Source organism: Grus americana, chromosome 13, assembly GCF_028858705.1.
Source record: "Grus americana isolate bGruAme1 chromosome 13, bGruAme1.mat, whole genome shotgun sequence".
NCBI lineage: Eukaryota > Metazoa > Chordata > Aves > Gruiformes > Gruidae > Grus > Grus americana.
The window spans coordinates 19,940,674-19,952,710 of record NC_072864.1 but is presented as its reverse complement, the minus strand read 5'-3'; the positions used below and the strand labels follow the sequence as shown (position 1 = coordinate 19,952,710).

The 12,037-nt window shown below is 40.3% G+C and overlaps 1 protein-coding gene across 2 annotated transcripts in view; it reads right to left on the bottom strand.

The window, feature by feature from the left end:
* Positions 1-10,937, bottom strand: part of SMPD3 (sphingomyelin phosphodiesterase 3) — a 119,209-nt gene extending 108,272 nt beyond the window's left edge. The window contains exon 1 of one of the 2 annotated variants that reach the window (XM_054840524.1): positions 10,609-10,937. The gene's annotated coding sequence lies outside the window, so the exon portion shown is untranslated. Of the gene's footprint in view, positions 1-10,427; positions 10,461-10,608 lie in introns of those variants that run through there. The other variant, XM_054840525.1, reaches the window with a different exon arrangement.
* Between the last annotated feature and the right edge of the window lie 1,100 nt (positions 10,938-12,037).

Genomic DNA, 12,037 nt, shown 5'->3' with positions numbered 1-12,037 from the left:
TGCGAGTCCTAGTGAGTGCACTATCAGCTGTTAATTTTTTATTCAGAAGCTTTTAAAACAATTGCTGTTGCACACGCATATCCTATATTTCAATCCTCTGTATTCAATCCTTGGCACTTCTTGTTGCTTTCTTCAGCCTCCTCCTTTTTCCAGGTTCTTTTGCAACTTGTTTGTCTATCACTTCATTTCTTTTCCTGAAATTTTTAGAGTAATTTTCTTCAATTTGACAACCTAGCTTGCCCCTGAATCCTTCTCGAAAGTGCATGGCTAAATGCAAGGAACGTCTAAGCCAGTTTTGTTTGTTGTTTCCCAGTAACTCTGTTCTTTAAAATCTCTGAAAGAGGCATATCGATACTTTCAGATAAGTCAGGTAATAGCTCCTGAGAAATGTAAGATTGATATCTTTTGTCAAGAAGTGAGAGAACAACTTCTTTGTAGCAGTGTCAGTGTTACAGATAGGATAGATTGTCTTGTAGTTCAGGGGCTGGCATATTGCTAAACAATCTAGCAATCTTTCTGATGAAAAGTTCTATTTACTTGTAAGCTGGTCAGGCCTGGATGCAAAATTGCTTTATGAAGCCCCAAGTGTATAGTATCCCTTATTATAGTAGCAGTTTGTTTTATTTTTGTACACTATACCTGCTTTATAATCTGCCAATAGCTAAGGTTCATTTAGATAGCGTCTAGAGCTTTATAAACCACTGTTAGGTGTTAGTGTAATTTTCAGAGGTAGAAATTAGTCACACAGATAGTATGAATAAAGATAGAGGCGTACCAGATTTTTTTTTTTTTAATGTGCATTGATAAGCCTTTCTCAGACCCTCTGCTCCTTTTCTGGACAAATTCAAATACTGTTTATTGCTAGTGCCAATTAGTCAGCCCGGCATCTGTAGCTGGCAGCCGTCCTCATGAAGAAGGCCCCAAAAGATTAAAATTCCTGGAACACTGATTTGCACGTTAGATGTTACTGTTTGTCATCTTCTAAGGGTCTTTCATATGTGTTGTTTCTTAATGATAAAGAAAACTGTGCATGCTTACAGTGGTAACTAATAATTAGTAAGCTGGATTTTATTTCCCCACTGTATTTATGACCGCCAGGGTAAATTTCGACATGTCATTTAATACCTCTAGTGAGGGCCTGTCTATGCAAGGAAGGTTCATTTCCAAACTAAACCATTGCGCCTGAAACAGGACTTCTCCCATTGTGATGCTGTTACATTGGTAAAGGTGGTGTTCATAGTAGATTGGTCTGTTCTGGGCTAGGAAGTTAAAGCTGTATTACTATATTCGTAACAGAATTTATGCTAATATAATAATTCTAGTGGTACAGCAATGCTTGTAGTCTTACTAAAAGTTACACAGTGTCTTTCTGGTATTACTCAGGCATTTTTTGTGCAGTCTTTGTGCACATAAAGTGAAAACAGTCAAGTAAGACAGCAACTTGGAAAAGTGTGAGAGTGTAAATTAATTTATTTTCTGTCTTTCTCTCAGGCAACTCAACATCCTGCTCCCAGGATGTGATTCCCAATAGGAAGGTGGCATAGTGCCTAGTGTTTGAGGCTGCAGAAGTTGTCTCCAAAACCCTATTAAGTGAGGTTCTCAAGTGTGGCCATGACAAGCCTTAAGATTATGTATGATCATGAGAGGCAGATTAATTTAAATATGTCTAGAAGTCTACAACTGTGAACTGGTAACTAATAAACTTTTCTTCTCATTAAGTGAAGCTGCAGATATTTTATGCAAAAAAGAACAAGTAGTCAAACCCAAGAAATTTGCAAACGGAAGCTGGTGAGCTACAACTTGTCTTCCTTCCTTGTTACTAAGATGACATTAAGGAATGTCATCATTGTTAGGTAAACACACTGCCTATGTTAATTTACTGTGCTGGAAAAAACAAGTAAACTCACTACAGAAGAATAAAACTATTCACCAGAATGTGATTGGTTAAGAGCAGACAAAATCCACTTACATGCTAGGCTAGAAGGAGCTAGCTGCTATTTAGCATCCTATTAACTAAAAGGAATCTCTCAATTAATTCCCCTTGCAAAAAGAAAAAAATCATCAGGCATCACAAGATTTCAAAATTTTGAGCTTTAAGTAATCTCAGTTACCAAAGAGAATTCCTGTTAGCAAACTAATCAAAATTTGTACAAATATAGTTAAGAAAGTGTGAAGCAAATAAAAACTTAACTTTTGCATTAGATTAATAAAATCTTTTTGTCACGGGCAATACAGAGGCTGTAACTTTATAATAGTTTTAACATTGTATTCTAATTAAATGGATTTACATTTTATTAAAACTATCTGAATAAGTCACACTTCCGGTTGCCAACACATGCTCATCTGTAACATCCTAAAGTAATAGAAACATCACTGTGTAGAGCTTAATAATTTTTTTCATATTTTCTAAAACAAGGCGGGCTGGTCCATTCACTTATAATGGGTTCAATAAGAAGTTATATTAAGTAACTTTCCATATTCTGTAAAAATGATATGATACAACTTGTATCATGGCGCAGACACGAAGTCTGCGTATAGGTAAGTTCTGAACAGAGAAATCTGGAGCAAGGCCCTGCAGCATTGTCAGAAGTAGCTCTTCAGAGGCAGATTATGAAATTGGAGCTGTAATCTCTGCTTGACATAGGGTTAATATGCAGCATTTCCAGGGCTGAAGCTGTTTACTGGTTCTTCCATCTGTCATGATTTTCCTAGCTTCTATGGGAAAGAAATACATACATTTGAAACTGGAATTGCTTACAGGAAAGGTTTCTTTGTGTATATGTTATGGAACCCTTTCTAAGAACTGTAGGTAGCTGCTGGCAGACCACCAGGTGAAGAGTGAATGGGTGTAATGGAAGTAGTTATTTACAATGACTAAACAAATTAAAAATCCTTTTCCCCTCTTTGGTGTGATACTTGAAACTTGTGTGAGAGAAAATAGTGGGGAAAAATAATAATCAAAAGCATTAAGACCTGAGGAGAATGATTGACCTGAATGGAAGCCTACGTGGTTTGTGTTTGTTTGCTTATTTTAGGACTGGTCTTAGCTTTTTCTTTCTGAGAAAGTTTAGTGTGCAAAATCTGCAACTAAACTTGAAGGCCCCTACCATTGTGAAATTATGAAATCGAGCATCATATCAGCTGGCAAAGATGAACTCTTCATATTTGTTGCAAGTTACTTTCGCAGACTGTCTTGGAAAGTCAAAACAGTGAACGTATGAAGGAATACTTGTTTTCTCCTGACCTAGTGATCTGGTAAGGTAGTGTTCTGCATTTATAGGTTGACACTTGTGTTCCATAGCTTTTTTTTCCAGGACCAACATGCAGACTAGTGCAATTACATGTGTGCGTTAGCAGCCTATGTGCTGTGTGTCAGAGAAACTTTCAGTAAAGGTTTCTATGTTCAATAAAGATTTAGCTGTGCCTGTACCTTTTTCACCTTATGTACCTTGGATATGTTTTACTTTTTTGGTTTGAAAGACATAAAGAGGAGAATATTGGGCTAAAGCTGCAGGTTCTGAGAAGTGATCAGAAAGCTGGCTTTTAAAAAGTTGCAGTTTTCTATTTCTGTCACTCATGTTATTTGAAAATTAATAGTTTAACAAGGAAGCTGAAATGACAAATTCAGGACCTTCTCTCAGTGAATAAATATAATTTTATATCCAAGATATGCCCTTCCATTTACAGCAGTATACAACTAGAATTAGGTCTGCCAGTCTGTGGTAGCCAACTTTTTGTGCTTCATTTCCATTGTACATTGTTCTTTCAAAGGAATGCTTATCATATGGCTGATATCCTGGCAGCAACTAGATTAATCTACATAATTGCACCTTATCAGAACAGGCTTTTTTCAGTAATTTTTTCACCTTTGGTGTGGGAGTAAGGAAAGTTTCCCCAGGACTAGAAACAATACAATGCTATTTTTAGACTATACAGTCATCTTTACTTTTGCATTGTCTTGCCATCTTTGAAGGATACATGCAGCTTGAAGTTAAAGCCCTATAGAGCTTTAACTTTCATCATGAAAAAGTGATGGTATGTGCATCCTCTATGACTAGCAAGAATCCTCATCCCCTGTGTGTGTCAGCAAAATGTGCATCCTTATGCTCAGGAATTAATTATGGGCACTAATTGTCATGGTGTCTTCCTCCCTCTCTTTCGCTGTAAGAGGCACTATGAGATTCCAACATGGATTTTATCCTTCTTTCCTCTCGCTCATGGGGATAAGAGAACACAGACTTCTCTCTACCCTCTGAATAGATTTACTACCATATCCCAGCCCCCACAGAAATAATAAAATTAACAAGATTCTTATCTGTCTTCATTGCTGTCTGCCGGTTCTTTAGCGTGGATAAGAGACTCCTGTCTATGTTGTGTTCTAGACTCTCCCTGTCTTTTCCTTCTGCTTGTAGGGTCACCAGTGGAGTTCAGCTTTGAGCTGGATGAAGCACTTCTATAGAAAAAGCTATGAAACTCTGATCTCTCATTTGTACAGCAGTATTGATTTCAGAGAAGTAACTGTGCTGAGGAGTCAGGAACTGGTAAGTTTTTCTTCCAGTCTGTGATATTAGAAGTGTTTCAAGGCACACTCTATTTTAACGTATCTTCACTTCACTTGTCATTTCTCACTGAGACGGCATTTCTCATTGTTTTCAATATTGGTGACACAGTTCTGCTTAGCAACATGGGAAGGGTGGAGTAGCCTGTATAGAAAGCTACAGCCCCTCAACTGATAGCTGCTAATTTTTTTGAAATAATACTATCTCTTCCCAGGCAGAGTTAAACTCTGCTTTTTCTCCATCCAGTAACTTTTTAGAAAAGAAAGAAAACAAAGTTGCACAGCTTCCTGAAGCGAGTGATCATGAATCTTTGTGCTAGCCTCTTTGCAGTTACCCCAGAGGAGTCTATGGATTTTTACCCCTTTCCCCAACATGGCTTTGTCAATGTTTGAGTAAGTGAAGGGAGTAAAGAGACTATTTAACTCCTCTTTTGGCACAGAGGAGATTGAACCAAGACATCCTGCTTAAAAGTGAATAGCTTCTATTGTACTTGAAGCACAGCGTAGGTGGGAAAGAACAAAAAAAACCCAACCCAAAACCTGTGTTGAAGCAAAACTGTTAATCAAATGTTAACTTGTTTAGAAATAGTCAAGAGGGACAGATGGAATCCTGTGATTCTCTCTCTTCTCCTTGAGTCAGTTTTTAAAATATATTAAAAGCTTGTGTACTTTTGAGTGGCAATTATGGCTTGTCACTTTAGAGGTTATTTTTGCTATTGTTAATACTGAAATAGATTGTGCTTGAGTTACAGTAGTTGACAGAAATCTTAAGTACCAAAGAAAAAAAAAAGTCTTGCATTTATTATCTCAGCTTTCAGATTTAAGGAGCTGTATGTTGTTAAACTTTGAAATAATGTAACAGTAATAGAATCCTGTTCAAGTGCCTTTTAGCTGCCTTTTAGCAAGGAAGGGAGTAGGGGGTGGTGTGATTGTACAGTAAACACATGGTAGACTTTTTCTTCGAGTGTATTGTTTAAGACAGCATTCAGCTACCCAGAACAGTGCCTGGGACGTGCTCTCTGCAGTTTGCGCTGAACTCATAGTGCATCTTGTGGTAATTTTCCCCTGAGACAGTGGTAAAAGTCTAAGCCTTGATGTACTTCATGTTTAAATCAGAACTTCTCAGCTTATGTTGTCTAATTGTAACCCATTCTCTGGTAACATATTTCTGGAGTAGGCATCCTCTTGATTATCTGAAGAACATACATTTTGAATGATCTCAAAACTGAACAGAGTTGTTAAATCTTGTCCTAATTCTGTAGTTGAGCTGTATCATAGGTCACATGCTAGTTTCCAAAGTGCAAGTTTCAACAGATGCTGTGGCAATGTTAACAAAGGGCACCTTTAAGAATCATTTCCCATATTTTTAGGATGCCAATTTAATGTTTATCTGCTCTGTTTTTGTGATGCTGCAATTTCAACGCACTTCCAAAGCAAAGATACCAAACAATGTCACCAGAGCTGCTTTCTACTTGCACATGTAAGCAAAAATAGTCCCTATCTGCAGGCATAAAGCTGAGTGGACAGGCAGAGGCTAAACTTCTTATGAGTGGAATATTGGTTGTGCGTAGATGACTCTTCTGTTATAATATCTGAGATGTCTTGGGTCCAAATCCAAAGACTGTATAACTATCATAAAATGAAGCTAATGGAAATTCTGGCTGTTTCAGAAGTTTTAAAGAATTTGGTCCTGTCTGTTTCATATGGAATACCTAAGATGGCTGTATTTGCAAATTTTGTCAAGTTGCATTTATTGAGGACAAGTAGCAAGAGGTTTAAAAAAAAAAAACAAACCGTGTAACTTTTTGATAGCAGCCTCAGAGGAGTCTCAAAAAAAAAAAGCAAAAAAGAAACCTGAAGAATGACAGAATAAGCTGTTTTGTGCAGTTCTCATGAACAGGTGCTAGTCCATGCACATTGTCTATGCTATCTGTGGAATAGCAGGTGAGTAAAGAATTACAAAAGTAGCATTTAACCTGAAGCCTAGTAGGCCAGCAGCCAGAGGGAATAATCATCACACAGACAGAACAGCAGGCATGCTGCCCAGGCATCTTCTCCCATTGAGGAGACTAGGGTCAGCTCACACACAGAGTGCTTTCTCTATGTTCTTTAAATATACTTGTTAAACCACAGACTTGTAGCACAAGATTCAAGACTGAGAGATTTCTCAGTCTCCCCCACCTTCACTGAGATTTTCTATAACCATGAAGTTGCTTGCTCCTGCTTTGACTTAAGAGGATGTTTGCTGGTTGCTTCATTAAGGTACGGCAGCATTCTGCCTGCTTTTAGAGCAAAAGCTGAATGACATTGACAGTGTAGCCGTCAAAGGGCAGTATTTACATGACTGAGTCAGGAATCACCAAAATCTGATGACTTCCCAGTGGGTAAATACAACCTTATGGCAGGGCTTGCCCTCTGTCTTATCTTCCTCTTCCTACCCCCATCCCAAGTACTAGAAACAAAGTCGAGTAGAACTTAGTCAAGAAGGAAAATCTTGTATTCGTTGCAATTCTACATAGATATTGTCCCCAGACTACACATTTCTCAGAAACTAGTTGTTCAAGACAAAATGGAAGTGAGTATTTCTGCACAAGTCTTTGTCAGCGTTGTATTGTCAGCTCAAATTATAGACTGTTCCTTTTTACAACAATGGCACAATTCAACTGTAGTCTAACAGTTTTCGAGGTTTTACAGTGAGTTTGACCTGCGATACATAAAAGTACATGATTATAGCAATCATGCTTGCAGATTGGCTACATGTCTGTTTACTCCTGAGTGTTCTGGAGAACTTACTACAAATGCTTAAAATCTACAGTTAAATATTTGCAAGTTAGGAGCTATACCTTCAAAAATTACTGAGAATATTACTAGCTACTTGAAGCAAGTCACTGGGATTACTCCTTTTAAGTTAGCATGCCCTCTCTTGTAAGAGGAAACAGTTCAGTAGCTGCTTATTGCATTGTGCATTTAAAAAAAATCTTATTTGAGGGGTAGACTTGGGAGTACCATACTAACAATTTAAAGACATTTATGGGGAAGAGTAAAATCTAGTTATGTTTAATGCCAAGCATTGCTAAAATTCAAGCAGAAAAATGGTACTGTATAATACATAAATTATTGTTTTCTTTTTAGAATTGTACAAAATACATAGGCCATCCCAGCCACAATCCAGGGAACAGAACAGCATATTAAAAGATTATTATTTTTAAATACAGGGTACTTCAGTTCTTTTACATAAATGTATGTCTTGACACTCTCCCTAATACAGCTAGCAGTTACAAAGTACTAGTCTTTGCTTTTCAATAGCACATGTTGATTTTTAACGATAGCATTTTTGTACAGATCGTGCTTATACAGATTTTTTTAATCTTTAAAAAAAAAGCCCCAAACATTTCTGCGTTGCTATATAGTGTGATCATAACAGTGGCTCTAATGTTAAAAATATTTCCAGGTCAGGTTTTTGTGCAAGTCTTTTTGAAAAATAGACTTTTATTTAAGTGTAATGAAAACATTTCCATTACTTCAGCAGTCTACTATAGAAGTTAAAATAAACATTTCCGCAAAGAGATTGCAACTTGAGATTTATTGTACTGTGCTGAATGAATAATAACTGGACAGGGAAAGTTGCAGTGGATCCTACATCAGAAAAATATTGATTGTGTATTGCCCAAACTGACATGTAAGTAATTAGCATAAATGTTCTATTTGCAATAGCCTTTAGCGTAAACAGTGTCAGGGTAACAGAAGTGTCCTTTTTAAAATATTTTGGGAAGACCAGATCGTTGCCTCTGTTAAAAGCATTCTGTACTAGCTTCATTAGCACAAAACAGCTTTGTCTTTGTCCTAACTGACCAGGTAAAAATATGAATGTGGCAGCAAGCACAGAGTCTCGGTTTATGAATTATGGCAATGTAGGGGTGTGGTCAGAGCATGCTGCTTAGCTCCTCTGATATTTTAGTGGCTTCTCAAGGGCTGTTGCAGGCAGCAGCGGCTGAAAATATACAACTGAAATGTCTACAGTGCCCTTCTGGTATTAAGCCTCTTTCATTCCTACTCAAAAATGAGAACCTATTTTAAGGTTTAACAATGTCCTTTTAAATTAGAAGCAAACTGCCACAGTGAGATATTCAGACTGGGTTAGGCAGTGTATGCTATGGTTACCATCACTAAACAGAGCTAGATCTGTTAAGATCAAAATGGTTGACTTGTCACTCTATAATAATTGTTCCCTGTGGAAAAAAAAATTCAATAGCATAGCTTAAATCACACATAGCCGATCACATGCTCTGAGGCTTCTATGGTGCTGAGACTAAAAGGCAGAGGTAGGGAGGAGCTGTGTCAGGAAATCTTTTAATTCTACTGACAGGGGTGAAGCTTGCATTGCATACAGCCATATGCACAAATTGATTTTTAATTTTACAGTAATGTGCTATTATAATTGTTAACTCGATTCCTAAAAGGCTACTTTTAAGGGCCTGATGTTATGCTCCTGCATGTCCAAGGTGCCCATCGGAAGGAGAGTTTTTGGATGTGCGATGACTGAGATGGTACCCAATCTGTTCAACTTCTTTTTATTGCAGTGAAGCACAAAAACTGTTAAACTGCAGCCTATACAAGACAAATTGAATGTATGCTATCCTGGAAATGAGTTACATAAATGAACCTTAAAATCATTAGTACAAAAAAAAGTCAATGAAAGATGAGAAGTACTAAGTTTCTGTCCAGACTGGAGAATCCTTAATAACATGGGAACATGATGTGAGTTCCCATCAACTTGCTTTTAAACACCTGCCTTACTGCTCCCAGGAATTGCCTTTCAGGCTCTCTTTCAGGTTTAATACATGATATAGTAACATGGGGAGTGGGGGATGCCTTCTACACAAAGAAATTCTTTCTTGGTACAGGGCATAAGTAAAGTGTTAAGAGTAAGCTAATTAAACTGCATTTGGTTTTCTAAAGGAAGCAATTTTTTTAATCTTAGTTTGGTTCTTCAGTTTCTTGTCAAAATTAGCTTAGATACTGTGCAAGTTCCTGGTCTGGCTGCATGCAGTCTCCTAGATTAAACTTTTGTCACTATCTATACCCAAGAAAAGTGCTGAGTTTCCATGTTGCCAGCCTCCCCCTTCCCATGCCACTCTGAGAAATTCTAAGTCAACCTGTATTACCAATAATAAAAAAAGTATAGCTGCAGCCTGCTCTAGGGTAAAACATACGGTCTTTTAATAGCTAAGGAATACCCACCAATCCTTTAACAGAAGCTACTACAGATACAAGCAGTTAAGAACACTTGCTGCTTGATTATGCATGTTTAATATGCTTGCTCAATTTGCTATTCATCACCCAGCACTGAGAGGAAGCCTGAAGCATCAGGCATAGCAGCACAATGCTTGGCTGTAAATGACTTCATGTAGGATGTAACTTGTCATTTGGCCTTAAATCTCTTTTTTCCTCCCTTTTCTGACACCTATTCATAGAAACACTGTGTACGCTAGGCTGTCCCTAACCTTCTGCTGCTTGTCCTAGCTATTTGGTGGGGCTAGTAATCCACACAGAAAGAAGTAAGAAATTATCACTGTGCAAAATCTATACAAGCACTACAGCTAAGGAGGCTACTCAAGGAAACCATTTTGCAGTCTTGACTATAGTACTACCTTACCTGTATGACAAACACTGCCTTTATTTTTTCCACTGCAGAACCATGAGAATAGGAACATGATTCCAAGAGCAAATTAACATATTTAGGTGGGTTTTTTTCCTACGTATAACTAAGCACAGATATTCGCAGTTAACCAGCCATCCCTCTCTTCTCTTCCCCACCCCCCCTGGAAATTAAAATAATGAAACTACTTAAAAAGCATATGCACTGCACCGCTTTGTTCCCCGTGGTCCACCTCGCGGTGCTCGCTCGCTCCCTGCCAGACAACTCGCGTCTCCATCAGCCTCCGGCTCTTGAGTCGGCAAAAGCCCCTCGAGCCGGGCCCCGCAGGCAGCTCGGAGCAGAGGGGCGGGCGGGGATGCAATGCGGATGGGCGGGAAGGGAGAGGCTTTACCTGCCGCGTTCCCTCGCGGAGCTGGGGGCGCCTGGAGCTGCTGCATCCACGCCGGGGCGCGGCGGGCGGACGCTCAGAGTGCTTGGCAGAGGCGGCTGAGCGCCGGAGCCATCGCCGCGCCGGGGAGCGGTGGGAAGGGAGCGCCGCCGGAGTCTCCGTAAGCCGGGGGGAGACTCAGCACCTGGGTGCTGAACAGCTCCACGGAGCGCCACAGGCGGGGCCGCCGCCGCGCTCCCCGCCCCTGGGCGCGGGAGGGCCGCGCCGCCTCCCTCCTCGCTGCGCGGCGCTGCGGCCGCTCCGCCCCGCTCGCGCCGCAGGCGGGGACCCGGCCCGCGGGCGGTGGCCGAGCAGAAAGGGCGGGAATGACCACACTTCCCAGCCGCCCCCGCGGCGGGAGGAGATGGCTTTACTCCCGGGGCAGCCGGGAGCTGTAGTCTCGTCGCTTGTGGAGCACCGAAAGTACCGGCGTCAGGGGCTCGGTTGGGTGGTGCTTCCTGCCGGGCGCCGTGAGGGGGACTGACTGCCGGCCTGCTTGGGAGCCGGCAGCCTTGCAGCCCTCCGGACCTCCCTCGGTGTGGGCCCGTGCGCGCGGGAGGGAGGCGCTCGCGCCTGCCGCCTCAGGGCGGGGCGCGCGGCCGAACCGCCGGTTTTCCGCTCCCTCAGAGCGGCAGAGCTCCTCCCGCCTGGCGCTCCGCGGCTGCCCCTCGCTGGTACGTTGTCAGTGGGTAGCTGCGCTTTTTGTGGAGGATTTTCGAAGTCTTTGACTGTGTTCATCTTTGTTCCTTTACTTTTTTTTTTTTTAAACAAGTCTAGGAAGCTACAGTTCTGCTGTATTAGGGGCTTTTCTAGGGGAGGAGGAAAAAAAAAAGGTAGTATAGTTCTTACGGTCTTTGAGAAAGTCCCGAAAGCTGTGCTCCCTCCCTCCTTTCCACCAAGATTTAGAAGGTGCACGTAAGCAGCTAAACAAAGCATTGCCAAGAAACAAAATATAGCAAAAAATACTATAACCCAATTGCAGCTGGCTTTCAGAAAGGCATTTCTAATACCAATGTTTATAACAGAGCTCTTCAGATAATCTGAAGCATTTTATGAAGCAGGGTGTGTTATTAGTTAACTTAAAAATGAACTGATAGAGTATTTCCAAACAGATTTTGTATTTACTTGCTTATCAAAAGAAAAAGTAATTATTCTGTGTAGTTTTAATTATAAGTTATTTTACACTTTTGGTAATGACCACAATAGATGAATCTTTCAAGTGTTATTTAAAAAGGCAGTTAAGGTTAATGAGTTAATTTAGAAATTTGAGCACTAGCTTATCTCTCACCCTGAATTATGGGGTACTGAAAGGTGCTGGAAACTTGCACATAGAATCCTGTATGTTAGGGTTGCATGCATGCCCCTGCTATTGCTGCTTCGAAACCCTGATGTC